General features: G+C 37.3%; 1 protein-coding gene across 1 annotated transcript in view; it reads right to left on the reverse strand.

Moving 5' to 3' along the window:
* The window catches only part of PIK3C3 (phosphatidylinositol 3-kinase catalytic subunit type 3), a 164,348-nt gene that overhangs the window by 115,614 nt on the left and 32,533 nt on the right, over window positions 1-16,201 (reverse strand). The window lies entirely within an intron of this gene.

Genomic DNA, 16,201 nt, shown 5'->3' on the forward strand with positions numbered 1-16,201 from the left:
GATTTTAAAGAAATGAAAAACATGGAATTTTTAGAGACATGGTTGATAATTTTTTAATCATCAAATATTTAGAGACATGGTTTGATAATTACCTTTAATTTTATGCTTTTAAAATTAACAGAACAAAACTTATGGAAGATTTAAATAGTAATGAGTATGAGTAAGCTCCGAGAGTTGGTGACGGACAGGGAAGTCTGGTGTGCTGCACTCCACGGGGTCGTAAAAAGTCGAATACAAATAAGCAACTGAACTGACTGACTAAGGTACATTAAAACCAGGTAGAAAGACTGGCACTCAAAACCCCTGATTTATAGCTCTCACACTGGATCAATGACTAGCCAGTATTTCTGTGTTTGTGAACATTTTTCCTTGATAATAATGTGGTCAGTCAGACTCCATTCTCTCTGTGAATTATAGGAATCATAACAGTGTCATCATCATCGTGATATTTTTCAGCTATTCTGAAAAGAAAAGAGACTATTCTCTATAGTACAGCAAATTGATTAAGCATATTTTTTCTTGGTTTCTGAATATATTTCTACCTTGAAGTAGCTTTGTGAATAAACTGATATTCTAGATAAAATTAGTTTAAGAAAACAAATTATTCAGTAGGACCTGTTAATGATCTGTCTACCTCATTATGATTATGTAATTAATCATTTTCAGAATGTAACACGAAGTTCTTAGGTTTGGTTTAGTCACTAAGTCGTGTCTGACTCTTGTGACCCTATGGACTGTAGCCTGCCAGGCTCCTCTGTCCATGGGATTCTCCAGGCAAGAATACTGGAGTGGGTTGCCATTTCCTTCTCCAGGGGATCTCCCGACCCAGGAATCGAACCCAGGTCTCTTGCACTGCAGGCAGATTCTTTACCAACTGAGCTATCTTAGGGCTTTGGGGGGAAAAGTAGGTATTCTTTGCAATGTCTGTCCTTGATTAGATCTCTTCACATTAAAAAAAAAAGTGTCCTTTCAGCCATATGTAAATCACTGAAGTTAGCACATTCCCTCACATCAAACACAAATATAAAACTCAAAATGGCTTGAAAATTTAATTATAAAACATGACACTATAAAACTCCTGGAAGAGACTGTAGGCAAAACTTTCTCTGACATGAAGTCACAGCAATCCTTTCTTAGATCAGTCTCCCAAAGCAAAAGAAATAAAAGCAAAAGTAAACAAACGGGACTGATTAAATTTGAAAGCTTTTATAAAGCAAAGAAAATCATAAGCAAAATGAAAATACAAACTATTGCAGAAAATATTTACAAATGATGTGTTTAATTTCCAAAATGTACAAACAGATCATATAGCTCAAAAAAATCCCAAACAATCCAGCCAAAAAACAGGAAGAAGACCTAAACAGACATTTCTCTAAAGAAGACATAAAGAGAGCCAACAGGCACATGAAAAGATACTCACCACTGCTAATTATTAGAGAAATGCAAATCAAAACTACAATAATAAATTACCTCACACAAATCTAATGGTCATCATTAAAAAGTTTACAAATAATAAAGCTGGAGAGGGTGTGGAGAAAAGCGAACCCTCCTAAGTTGCTGGTGGACAGGTAAATTGGTGTGACCACTATGGAAAACACTATGTAAGTGCTTTAGAAAACTAAAAATAAGAGTTACCATATAATTCAGCAATCCCACTTCTGGTCATGTATCCAGAAAAGAGGAAAACTAGTTCAAAGAGATATATGCACCCGAAAGTTCATAGCAGCACTATTTACAACAGCCAAAACATGGTAGTGTCCATCTACAGGTGAATCAATAAAGAATATGTGCGTGCATGCTCAGTCAGTCGTGTCCAGCTTTGCAACCCTGTGAACTGAAGCCCACCAGGCTCCTCTGTCTATGGAATTTTCCAGGCGAGAATACTGGAGTGGGTTGCCACTACCTATTCCAAAAGAAGATACGGCATACATATGTATATTTTAACATACATATATGAAATAACAGTCATGAAAAGGAAAGAATTATTGTCATTTGCAGCAACAGGGATAGACCTAGAGATTAATCATACTAAAGGAAGTAAGCCAGAGAGAAGCCAAAAAAAAAAAAAAGACAAATTTCATGATATCACTTACAGGTGGACTCAAAAAATAAAAGGATACAAATGAACTTAAAACAGAGAGAGACTCACAGACATAGAAAATAAACTTACAGCTGCCAAAGGAGAAAGTAGGGAGGGGATAAATTAGGAGACTAAGGTGAACAGATACACATTACTATATACAAAAAAGATACATAGCAAGAGGGCCTCTGAGATGGCACTAGTTGTAAAGAACCCGCCTGCAATTCAGAAGACGTAGGAGACGTGGGTTCAATCCCTGGGTTGCGAAGATCTCCTGGAGGCGAGCATAGCGACCCATTCCCATATTCTTGCTGGAGAATCCCATGGACAGAGGAAGCTGGCAGGCTACAGTCTATAGGGTCACAAAAAGTCAGACACAACTGAAGCCACTGAGCATGTATATACAAATAACAAGAATCTACTGTTTAGCACAGAGAACTATACAATATCTTGTAATAATGTATAATGGAAAAGAATCTAGAAAGTTTGTGTGTATTTATGTACAAATATATATATAAGTGAATCAGAAGAAGTTTGCAACAACTAGCCGCATCTCATCTCCCCTTTTAGTATAAAAAAAGTCTGAAATCTAACTCAGGTAAAATGGTTCTTTGAAACACTAGTTCACCATTTTCTCAATCTGTTGGTTTTCAACATAAAATCACTTTTCCTTGGCCTAACACCTAGTGTCTCCATTAACTGGCCTGTTATGTGGCGAGCAGTATGTGCTTGGACATTAACAACAATTGATGCCATAACTACTGTTTGTAAAACCAGTTCTCAGTCATGTCTGACTCTTTGCAACCCCAAGGACTGTAGCCTGCCAGGCTCCTCCGTCCATGGGATTTTCCAGGCAAGAATACTGGAGTGGGTTGCCATTTCCTTCTCCAGAGGATCTTCCCGTCCCAGGGATCAAACCCAGGTCTCCCACTTTGTAGGTAGATGCTTTTACAGTCTGAGCCACCAGGGAAGTCTTTGGTTAAGGACAGTTCATTTATAGCGCAGATATTTAGTGGGTGCTCACTCACCACAGGAAAGTCATTGTTTCTTGACTCACCATTAAAGATGGTGCCTATTGGGCACCATGTTCTATGCTATACCTAAGGACATACTACAGGAATATATCGGGTTGGCCAAAAACTTCCTTCAGTATTTGAGTAAAAATAAAAGACCTAATTTTTCATTTTCACCAAGAACTTTACCAAACAATGTATTCACCATTTTGTTCTACTACCTTCTGCCATTTTAAAGGCAACTTCATAAGTTCATCTTCCCCAAACACCTTATCTTCATAAGCAAAGAACTGTTCCAAGTGCCTTTTCTATAGTCTTCCAGGGAACTGAAATTTTTTCCACTAACAGAATTGTGTAAATACCAAAATAAATGGAAATCCAAAGATGAATATCATAGATGACTCAGAACTTCCCAGCCAAGCTTTAATAGTCTTTGTCTGTCATCAAAGAAACACAGAATCTTGCAATATCCTGATGGGAGATTATGCATTTTCTGTTGACTAATTCTGAAACTTTTTGTAAAGGGCTGCCTTCAGCTGGTCTAACTGGGAGCAAAACTAATCGTTTGGTTTTCCAGGAAGAACATAATAGAGCACTCCCTTCCAATTCCACCACAGACACAACATTACTTTCTTTGGACAAAGGCAGGTCTTCGGTGTGGTTGGTGGTGGTTCACTTCACTTGCCCCACGATCTCTTCTGTTCTACACTATTGTACAGTATCAATTTGTCATTGCCCATCACAATTTGCTTTAAAAATGAAACACTGTCATTACACTTCAGTAGAGAACAGCATGTAAAATATAATCAAGGGTTTTTTTTTAAATGTGAAAGTCAAACATCAATGTGATTAACATGGCCATGCTGATGCAGATGATTTTCAATGCTTGATATGGATATTTTCTGTGTGTTGGCTATCTCCTGAGTACAGGCTATCTTCTGTAGCATTGACTGTACTCAATGTCTCAGTTTTATCACTATCAACTTTAACTGGTCTAACTGACTTTGGAGAATCCTTTAGTGAGAAATCTGCAGCATGAAACACTGCAAACCACTTCTGACATGTTTGATCAGTCACAGCACCTTCTCCATACACTACACAATCGTTTTTTGCGTGTGTTTCAATTGCATTTTTACTTTTCTTGAAAAACTAAAGCATAATAAGCTGAATATGTTGCTTTTTTCCCTTCATCTTCACTATTAAAATGGCTACACAAAAACTCATCAATTTTGAAAAGAAGCTTTTTTAAAAAAAGAGATCAAATCAAGATGGCGTAGTTAAAGGCAGTATGCTCATCTCCTCCTGTGAGAGGCCTCAAATCCCAACTAGCTGTTGAACATCCATCAACAGAAGGACGCTGGAAACCACACAAAAAAAGATACCCTATATTCCAAGAAAAAGGAGAAGCCACAATAAATGGTAGGATCACAATAAAATCAAATCCTATACATACTGGGTGGGATCTAGTGGTTTACTTTTTCATAATTTAAAAAATTAAAAAACAAACAAAGGGACATGTTGCCAAAAGAAAACAAAAGTTTGCTTTTTTAAAAAATGCATGCTGATATGACTGTTGTCACAATATAATCTAAAAAAATTGTTTTGAATGAAGTTAAAGACAAGTAAGAGCCATCTTACAGAAAAAAACAAACATTAAAGCCAACCAATTACATTTTTTAATTCTGCCTCTTCTACATTTCAAGTTTAACATTCTTGATAATAATGACATTCTCTCAGTTCAGTTCAGTTGCTCAGTCATGTCCAACTCCTTGCAATCCCATGGACTGCAACACACCAGGCTTCCCTGTCCTTCACCAATTCCCAGAGTTTGCTCAAACTCATGTCCATGGAGTTGGTGATGCCATCCAACTATCTCATCCTCTGTCGTCCCCTTCTTCTCCTACCTTCAGTTTTAACCAGCATCAAGGTCTTTTCAAATGAGTCATTTCTTCACATCAGGTGGCCAAAGTACTGGAATCTCACCTTCAGCATCAGTCCTTCCAGTGAATATTCAGGACTGATTTCCTTTAGGATGGACTGGTTGGACCTCCTAGCAGTCCAAGGGACTCTCAAGAGTCTTCTCCAACACCACAGTTCAAAAGCAACAATTCTTCAGTGCTCAGCTTTCTTTATAGTTCAACTCTCATATCCATACATGACCACACGAAAAACCATAGCCTTGACTAGATGGACCTTTCTTGGCAAAGTAATGTCTCTACTTTTTAATATTCTCTATGCAAACTATTCTTCACAACTCTAAATCTAAAACATGATACTGATACTTATCTTTAGAGAGGTATTTATAAAAAGGATTTAAAGATCTGATTTCAGGTCCTGGTAACAATTTTCTGTTTACTTGAATCATTAAAATACATCACATAACTTTTCTAAGCTTCCATCCTTTCAGCAGTTTAAAAACAATGCACATTTCATGAGAATAAAAATAGTGTATATTACAAAGCCAATCATTACATCTGTTAGATTCAAATGAAGGCAAAGCAAATAAGATCAAATAACAACAGCTAACATTTATGAGTGCTCAGTACTGCCTAGGAAGCACTACTATGAACAAGCTGGTGGAGGTGATGGCATCTGAGCAGAGCTATTTAAAATCCTAAGATGCTGTTAAAGTGCTATATTCAACATGTCAGCAAATTTGGGAAACTTAACAGTGGCCACAGAACTGGAAAAGGTCAGTGTCCATTCCAATCCCCAAGAAGGGCAATGCCAAAGAAGGTTCAAACTAACACACGATTACGTTCATTTCACATGTCAGCAAGGTTTTGCTCAAACTCTTTCAAACTAGGCTTCAGGAGTATGTGAACCAAGACCTTCCAGATGTGCAAGCTGGAATTCGAAAAGGCAAAGGAACTAGAGGTCAAATTGCCAACATTCACTGGATTGTAGAAAAACCAAGGAAATTCCAGAAAGACATCTACTTCTGCTTCATTGACTACACTAAAGCCTTTGTGTGGATCACAACAAACCGTGGGAAATTCTTAAGAGATGGGAGTACCGGACAATGTTACTTGTCTCCTGAGAAACCTATATGCGGGTAAAAAAGCAACAGGTAAAACAAGACATGGAACAATGGACTGGTTCTAAACTGGCAAGGCAGCACAACAGGCTATATGGTGAGTGTCACTATGCTTATTTAACTTATATGCAGAATGTGCCGTATACTTAGTTGCTCAGTTGTGTCCCACTCTTTGCAACCCCTTGGACTGTAGCCTGCCAGGCTCCCCTGACCATGAGGATTCTCCTGGCAAGTATACTGGAGTGGGCCGTCATGCCCTCCTTCAGGGGATCTTCCCAATCCAGGGATGAAACCCAGGTCTCCTGCATTGCAGGCAGATTCTTTACCATCTGAGCCACCAGGGAAGCCAAGTTGGATGAATCACAAGCTGGTATTAAGACTGCCAAAAGAAGTATCAACAACCTCAGATAAGCATGACACCACCCTAATGGCAGAAGGGGAAGAACAACTAAACAGCCTCTTGATAAAGGTGAAAGAGGAGAGTGGAAAAGCTGGCTTAAAACTCAACATTTAAAAAACTAAGATCATGGCATCCAGCATCATCACTTGATGGCAAACCGAGGAAAAGTAAAAATAGTGATAGACTTTATTTTCTTGTGCTCCAAAATCTCTGCGGAAGGTAACTGTAGCCATAAAATTAAGACGCTTGCTCCTTGGGAAAAAAGCTATGAAAAACCTAGATAGCATATTAAAAAGCAGAGATACCACTTTGCCGACAAAAGGCTGTATAGTCAAAGCTATGGTTTTTCTGGGATTCCCTGGTGGCTCAGATGGTAGAGAATCTGCCTGCAATGCCGGGAGATACAGGTTCGAACCTTGGGTCAGGAAGATTTTCTGGAGAAGGGAATGGCCATCCACTCCAGTATTCTTGCCTGGAGAATTCCATGTGCAGAGAAGTCTGGAGGGCTACAGTCTCTCTGGTCAGAAAGAGTCAGATGTGAGTAAGTGACTAATACACATATGGTTTTTCCAGTAGTCATGTACAGATGTGAGAGTTGGACCATAAAGAAGGCTGAGTGACCAAGAATTGATGCTTTTGAACTGTAGTGCTGGAGAAGACTTTTGGGAGTCCCTTGGACTGCAAGGAGATCAAACCAGTCAATCCTAAAGAAAATCAACCCTGAATATTCATCCGAAGGACTGATGCTGAAGCTGAAGTTTCAATAGTTTTGCCACCTGAGGCAAAGAGCCAACTCACTGGAAGAGACCCTGATGCTGGGAAAGATTAAGGGCAGGAGGAAAAGGGAGCAATAGAGGTAAGACGGTTGGACGGCATCACCAACTCAATGGAAATGAGTTTGAGCAAACTCTGGGAAATAGTGAACGACAGGGAAGCCTGGCGTGCTGTAGTCCACAGGGTCACAAAGTGTCATGTGGTGACATGTCACAAAGGTCACAAAGTGACATGACTTAGTGACTGAACAACTGTCCCATAATATGTTAAATCCTTTAAATATTTATTTAATCTCATTTATATCTAGTCTTCATAGAAACTCAAAAAAGTAGATATAATAGTTACTCCTATTTATAGATGAGGAATTCATGACTTCGTAAAGGTTAGGTAGCTATCCAATATCACAAACGAACAACACACAGTTGGAATTTGAATGAAAAACAGTCTCCATTTCAGTTCCTGATTCATGCTAAAGGGTTTTAGAGCTATTAATGATGTTTATACATGCAAGGTGATTATTACTGTTTTAGTATTACTTGTAATGTCACTAATAATAATAATAACAGCTTCAACCTGGTAATCTAGTTCTTAAATCTCCAACATTTAGGAGTGTATCTTCAACAAGAAGTGATGATGGTGGCGATAAAGAGGACTTGTCCATATACTTAAAATCTCAGTGAACTCCTCTAAATTCACACCTCAAGACAAGTACCCATTCAATGCAGTTCATTCTATGTAAAATATTTACTTTTAAGGGTAAATATTTCAGCAGGTCAATTAGTACTGTGAAATAATTTAAATAGCCTCAATTTCATTTCATAAAATTTTGTAACCAGAAAATTTCTTCATTACCTTAATCTCAATTGTAAAGGATTATTTTGTGATCATGATAACTAGTCAATGTTTATTCAAAACATACAGTATATTCAAGAAACTAGAGAAATGATGTCAAGAGAGAAAGAGGAAAAGAACTTTAAAGATTTCCTCAAACTGAGAGAAGTATCTCACAAACTTTCTAGCTCCTTCAGGGTCCTTCATGATTAAGAAATTAATAATCTCCTGAAGGCTAATTTAATTTGCAACTTGCCTTGAAAAATGGTGTCCTGGGTAACAGACACAAGTAATATGGTTACCATAAAGATAATATGGTTACTCACCATTTAAAAATTATTAAATTGGCATTCTAGACCAGTGCTGCTCAATAGAACTTGCTCAACAGAACTTTCAGCAATAATGGAAATATTTCCCTACTTGCACTGACTACTAGGTAACCCCTAGCCACATGTGGCTATTGAGCACTTGAAATGTGATTATGGTAACAAAGCAACTGATTTTAAATTTTATTTAATTTTACTTAAGTTGCCATATGTGAATTGAGGCTATTATGATAGTACAAGTCTACATCATAACGTTAAAAATAACCCTTTGTATTGATTGGCATGAACCTATGTTCAAAATACTAACTTTTTCTGGATGAACTAAAATAAATGCAGTTCCTGTGATTACAAACCTGAGTCTGGATTCTGGACCCACAATTACCCCTTCAAGGCACTCTAAGCGTCAGCCTGAAACATAACCACATCCTACCACAACTTCTCTGTAGCAGCGCTCATTTATACCCTCTCCCTAAGATTCCGTACCCTATCTGTGTCGCACAGACCACAAAGCATTTTTCAAATAGTCCTTACTTTCTTTTGCCTCCTCTTAATCAAATTGACAGAAACTAAAGCACATTCCAAAGGCAACAAGCAGAGTTGCTAAAATGAAGACAGTGGAGATGGACGCTTTTATCTAAAGACACGAACTCAAATATAAATCAAACACTAAAACTTAGTAGTCACATCCAAAACCCCAGGTGGATATGCATCCTAGTCATAAAACTCTTAAAATATGACAAGTTGAAAAATGGAGCTGAAAAATGGAGCTCAAGTAACAGCCACAATTATTCAAAGGTTGGCTCACAGACAACCAAAGTGTAATAACATGCCCAAGAGGTCTGGCCTTTTATTATTTTCACAAATCAATTCTAACAGAAAGTTACTACACATTAATACAAATTAATTGGGGAAATTTAGAGATGGGAAAGAGAAGACAAAAAGGAAGATGAGGGAAAGAGTATATTTCAATACATTCACTTTCTTCCTGTTCCCTACTAAGTCTAAGAAATTCAGTTATAAAAAGTAAGAACTAAACTGAAGACTATTGAGTTCTGTTTCCTTTTCTTACACTCAATTTTTCCTCAAATGAACATTAGGCATGTTCAAAAAATGACATAAAATCATTAAAGATTAACTCCACTAAAACTATTCCAGGAGGATTTAAACTCTTAAAAAATGTAAAACCTAGAAATCAGGCTTTTAAACTTCAATTATTCAAACTACAGTTATAATTTACTCTCAGATCTATCAATAAGAATTAGAATATTTGGTACCGCTTGATTTTGAGGTTCTTTGCTTAGTAATTATATAACACTGTCTTTTCACAGGCCATTTAAAAAGTTCATCTTCATTTCCCAGCCCCCTTATTCTATTAACTGGAAGCAGCCAAGATTACAGCAGTTCTTTAACTGAATAAACTCTCTTAAACTGTAGTTTGAAAACTGTCACTTTGCTATTTATTTTGGCTTACAGGATGCATGGAAACTACACTTTGCTATTATTCAGATTAATACACACCTTTTTACATTTAAGCTGATTGACAGGAATGTTAGTTAGTTAGTTAGTTAGTTAGTTAAGTCGCTCAGTCATGTCTGACTCTTTGCGACCCCATGGATTGTAGCCCACCAGGCTCCTCCGTCCATGGGATTCTCCAGGCAAGAATACTGGAGTGGGTTTCCGTTTCCTTCTCCAGGGGATCCTCCCGACCCAGGGATCGAACCAGGGTCTCCCGCATTAGAGGCAGACACTTTAACCTTTTAGCTACCAGGGAAGAGCCAATGAGAGGCGGTCCCTTCAACTAACCATCCAAGAGCCCCATAACTTCACCAAGCAATTTACCAGTCCTGTCCCTAATACGCCCACCAGTACTCCAAAAACAGTCAGGTGGCTTTAAAATCCCCCCACCAGCCCTACTGGCAGGACTTTCCCTACTCTAGCACACTGACACACCCCTAACTATCCAGTACTAAGGCAACCTTTGGTGGCCATTGGACTTTAACTGCTCACAAATATTCCTTGAAAACATACATCTAATTATAACAGACTGAATTATGCAAAGGACATGCACAGTAGAGCATCCTTTCATAGTACTATAACTTGCAGCTGTTACTCAACGAACTCCCTGGATTATGCAAATGATCCTGCCTTAAAAACTCTTATACCCCAACCCTTCAGGGAAATTTGCCTCCCTTGGCAGCCCACCTCTCTCATGAAGTGTTCTCTCTGTTCTTTGTGTGCACTCAGTCAGGTCCAACTCTTTGTAATCTGTTCTTTCTTTCCTTATTGTTAATAAATCTTCTTGCAATGGGGTGAGACCTTAAATTCTTTGCATCCCTTCCAAGAACCAAGGCCCACAGGAGGAAGAGTCTACAGATTCCTTCTGCTAACAAAGTCCCCTTCTTAACAATTAAAAACAATCAGAGTAAATTCACTGGCTGAAAAATCAAAGTACTATGAAAGAATCGTTCAGTTCTAACCACTTAAACATCATCTATTAAAATATTCATTTCTTTTCTTAAAATGATAGTGTGAGAAATAGAAGTATCTGTTCCTTTTACATGAAAATGGAAAAATGAGCGCAAACATTCTTTCCCCAGGTTTTAAAAGTATATTGTACCATAGACAGTTTCAAAATATTTTGTAGATGAGAATGACAATCTAACAGGGCAAACTTTTTAATGTGGAACCAGAAAACTGAGAGGAAGAGATAAGGAGAGGGAAAAAGCTACTGTGGTATAATCTGAAGAAAAAACAATACCAAAATATATTTTAAGTTCAGAGCATACCTAGTATCAAAGTGTATCCTCTTTAATAAGTTTAGAAATTAAGATCACAACAAATATCAAAGTATACCTTTTCTGGTATAACAGAAAGGAAATACTCAGGAAGCCAGTCTGAAAAATTTAAGTCAAGAAACAGGCACTAATCAAACAATAACAAAAACAAAATCTAAGACCATAGCCAGATCATTTGTATTAGGCAGGTCCTAAACGATGCTTTACTCCAGGCATATGTTTTACAGAAAAAAAGGAACAGCATGAACAACAATCCCACAATTGCCAAACGATGACTGCATGTTTTCTTCTATTAAGGTGGAGAGAAAAAAATCCCCCAGTATTTGCTATGTCAGTGCTCTTAGAATCATAGAATATGAACCACTACAAAGGAGTATAAAATGAAACAGGGCAAAAGCTAACAGGGTTTCGTTAAGAGAACAGACTGGTCATAGCAAACACTATTTCCAACAGCTCAAGAGAAGACTCTACACATGGACATCACCAGATGGTCAATACTGAAATTAGATTTATTGCGCTCTTTGCAGCCAATAATGGAGAAGCTCAAAACAGTCAATAAAAACAAGACCTGGAGCTGACTGTGACTCAGATCATGAGCTCCTTACTACAAAATTCAGGCTTAAATTGAAGAAAGTAGGGAAAACCATTAGGCCATTCTCGTACAATTGAAATCAAATCCCTTATGATTATATAATGGAAGTGACATATAGATGCAAGGAATTAGATCTTATAAAGTGAAGTAAAACTACGGACAGAGGTTTATAACACTGTACAGGAGGAGGCAACCAAAATCATCCCCAAGAAAAAGAAATGCAAGAAGGTAAAGTGGTTGTGTGAGAAGGCTTTACAAATAGCTGAGGAAAGAAGAGAAGCAAAAGGAAAGGGAGAAAGGGATACATTCAAATGAATGCAGAGTTCCAGAGAATAGCAAGGAGAAATAAAAAGGCCTTCTTACATGAACAATGTGAAGAAACAGAGAAAAACAGTAGAATGGCAAAGACTAGCCACCTCTTCAAGAAAATTGGGAGATATCAAGGGAACATTTCATACAAGGATGGGCATGATAAAGGTCAGATACAGTAACGAACTAAAGAAGCAGAAGGGATTAAGAAAAGGTCGCAAGAATACACAGAAGAACTATACAGAAAGGGTCTTAATGATCCAGATAACCATGATGGTGTGGTCATTCACCTAGACCCAGACATCCTGGAGTCAAGTAGGCCTCAGAAAGCATTATTACAAACAAAGCTAGTGGAAGTGATGGGTACCTAGCTGAGCTATTTAAAATCCTAAAAGATGCTGCTGTGAAAGTGCTCCATATAATATGTCAGCAAATTTGTCATACAATATGTCATACAAAACTCATCTGGGGCCACAGGACTGGAAAAGGTCAATTTTCATTCCAATCCCAGAGAAGGGCAATGCCAAAGAATGTTCTAACTACCATACAACTGCACTCATTTCACATGCTAACAAGGTTATGCTCAAAATGCTTCAGGCTTGGCTTCAGCAGTACATGAATCAAGAACTTCCAGATGAACAAGCTGGATTTAGGAAAGGCAGATGATCTAGAGAGCAAAATGTCAACATTTGTTGGATCATGAGAAAGCAAGGGAATTCCAGAAAAACATATATTTCTGCTTCACTGACTACACTAAAGCCTTTCACTGTGTGGATCACAACGAACTATGGAAAATTCTTAAAGAGATGGGAGTATCAGACCACCTTACCTATTTCCTGAGAAACCTGTATGTGGGTCAAGAAGCAACAGTTAGAACTGGATATGGAACAACAGACTGCTTCAAAGCTGGGAAAGAAGTACAACAAGGCTGTATATTGTCACCTTGCTTACATAACTTATATGCAGAGTACATCATGTGAAATGTGGAGCTGGATGAATCACAAGCTGGAATCAAGAGTGCTGGGAGAAATATCAATAACTTCAGAAATTCAGATGATATCACTAAGGGCAGAAAGGGAAGAGGAACTAAAGAGCCTCTTGATAAGGGTTAAAGAGGAGAATGAAAAACCTGGCTTAAAACTCAACATTCAAAAAACTAGACCATGATTTACAGTTCCATCACTTTAGAGCAAATAAAAAATGAAAAAGTGGAAGCAGTGACAGATTTTATTTTCCTGGGCTCCAAAATCACTGCAGACAGAGACTGCAGCATGAAATTAAAAGGAAGAAAACTATGACAAACCTAGATAGTGTATTAAAAAGCAGAGATATCAGTCTGTCAAAGACAAAGGTGCATATAGGCAAAGCAATGTTTTTTCCAGTGTCATGTACAGATGTGAGAGTTGGACCATAAAGAAGGCTGAGCACCAAAGAATTAATGCTTTCAAACTGTGGTGCTGGAGAAGACTACTGAAAGTTCCCTGGACTGCAAAAAAATCATGAAACCTGTCATTCTGAAGGAAATTAACCCTAAATATTCTTTGGAAAGACTGATGCTGAAGCTGAAGCTCCAATACTCTGGCCAACTGAGGTGAAGAGTTGACTCACTGGAAAAGACCCTGATGCTGGGAAAGATTAAAGGCAAAAGGAGAAGAGGGTGGGAGAAGCTGAGATGGTTAGATAGCAACACCGACTCAATGGACATGAATTTGAGCAAACTTCAAATTGGGAAAGGAGTACATCAAGGCTACATAGTGTCATCCTGCTTATTTAACTTATATGCAAAGTACATCATGCAAAAAGCTGGGCTGGATGAAGCACAAGCTGGAATCAAGATTGCTGGGAGAAATATCAATAACCTCAGATATGCAGATAACACCACCCTTATGGCCGAAAGTGAAGAAGAACTACAGAGTTTCTTGATGAAAGTCAAAGAGAAGAGTGAAAAAGTTGGCTTAAAACTCAACATTCAGAAAACTAAGATCACGGCATCCAGTCCCATCACTTCATGACAAATAGATGGGGAAATAAGGGAAACAGTGAGAGACTTTATTTTCTTGGGCTCCAAAATCACTGCAGATGGTGAATGCAGCCATGAAATTAAAAGACACTTGCTACTTGGAAGAAAAGTTATGACCAACCTAGATAGCATATTAGACAAAAGAAACATTACTTTGCCAACAAAAGTCCGTCTAGTCAAAACTATAGTCTTTCCAGTAGTCATGTATGGATGTGAGTTGGACTATAAAGAAAGGTGAGGGGCAAAGAATTGATACTTTTTAATTGTGGTGTGGGAGAAGACTCTTGAGAGTCCTTTGGACTGCAAGGAGATCCAACCAGTCCATCCTAAAGGAAATCAGTCCTAAATATTCATTGGAAGGACTGATGCTAAAGCTGAAACTCCAATATTTTGGCCACCTGATGCAAAGAACTGACTCAATGGAAAAGACTCTGATGCTAAGAAAGATTGAAGGCAGGAGGAGAAGGGGATGACAGAGAATGAGATGGTTGGATGGCATCACCAACTCGATGGACATGAGTCTGAGCAAGCTCCAGGAGTTGGTGATGGACAGGGAAGCCTGGCATGCTTTAGTCCATGGGATTGCAAGGAGTTGGACACAACTGAGCAACTGAACTGAACCAGGAGATAGTGGAGAACAGAAGAGCCTGGAATGCTGCTATCTATGTGGTGGCAAAGAGTCAGATACAACTTAGTGACTGAACAACAGCAACACAACAGCAACAACAATACTAATATATATAACAAAAGCATAAAGTGGTTTTATGTTCATCTTTGCTGTAAGGATGTTTTAAGAGTATATGATCCTACTCTTCTATGAAGCAAAGATGTCAACTATAATACAAGTTCTGACAAAATTTTGAAATTTCACATGTTCTTTTGTATTTATTGGTATTTATGATACTTGTTAATATTTATTTGTAAGGTTGGTTACCTTAAATTGACTACTAAAATTTTCATTGTAATTATTAAATCATGAAAAGCAAAATTTCTACTATAAACATTCAATTAAAGTCATAATTTTAAAAAAATAAATAAAAATTGGGAAAAAATTATGAACATATGAATAGAAGTCTATAATATTTGTTTAATATAAAAGAAACAAAGTGGATGCAGTGTGCAACTACATAGCTTTTTATTTCTTGGCTCAGCCATTTCTCCTCAAATTCAGAATTTTGTTATTACATGATTCATAATATTCATTTTCATAATGAATGCTGTTCTTAAAGACAATTTAAGGTTTTCCTGCATGTGAGATATAAGCTTACAGCTTATAAATGAGGTGATTCTGATAAAATTTCTATTATTCACAGTTTATAAAAGTCAGAGTAGCTTCAATAAAATAGCATCACTAAGATAAATTCTTAAAGAGAAAGTATACATATGAAAAGTATAAGAGGTTTCCTATATTACATGTAAGAATGTCAACAAAATCTCACAATGAGTAGCTGAACTGAAAGCTAAGTTTTATTTATTTAATTATGGAGGGGAATAGTACTTATGGAGGACAATAGCAATTTGGTCAAAATGCTTATTAAGAAGCTCTGATACAATTTTTCCATAAAAGAGACATACAAAAAGATAGAATAAACTTGAAAAAAATTATATTGAAGCACAAAGCTTAGACACTCCAAGTGCTTATTCTTTATAATTAGGGTTTCTTCCACATGTAGGTTGAGGCAACAAGTTGTAAAATGTTTGGCACCAAAACTTTCTCCAGACATTATAGAGTCATCCATGTAAGATCAGAAAGGAAAACTACATGTAAAAATTAAAGTCTCATCTCTTAACTAAAGAATTGTAAAAGGATACTTAAACAGTATTTAACATAGTACTTTTTCTTTTTGCCACAATCTTTTTTTTCAAGTATAGCTGATTTACAATATTATGTTTCACATGTACAGCAAAGTGATTCGAACAAACGTGTTTGTGTATACTTTTTTCAATTATTGTCCAACACAGGTTATAACAAGATACTGATCACTTTTTCCAATTATTTTCCATTACAGGTTATTACAAGATAT

The sequence above is a fragment of the Budorcas taxicolor genome, chromosome 22 (genome assembly GCF_023091745.1).
Source record: "Budorcas taxicolor isolate Tak-1 chromosome 22, Takin1.1, whole genome shotgun sequence".
NCBI classification, from domain to species: domain Eukaryota; kingdom Metazoa; phylum Chordata; class Mammalia; order Artiodactyla; family Bovidae; genus Budorcas; species Budorcas taxicolor.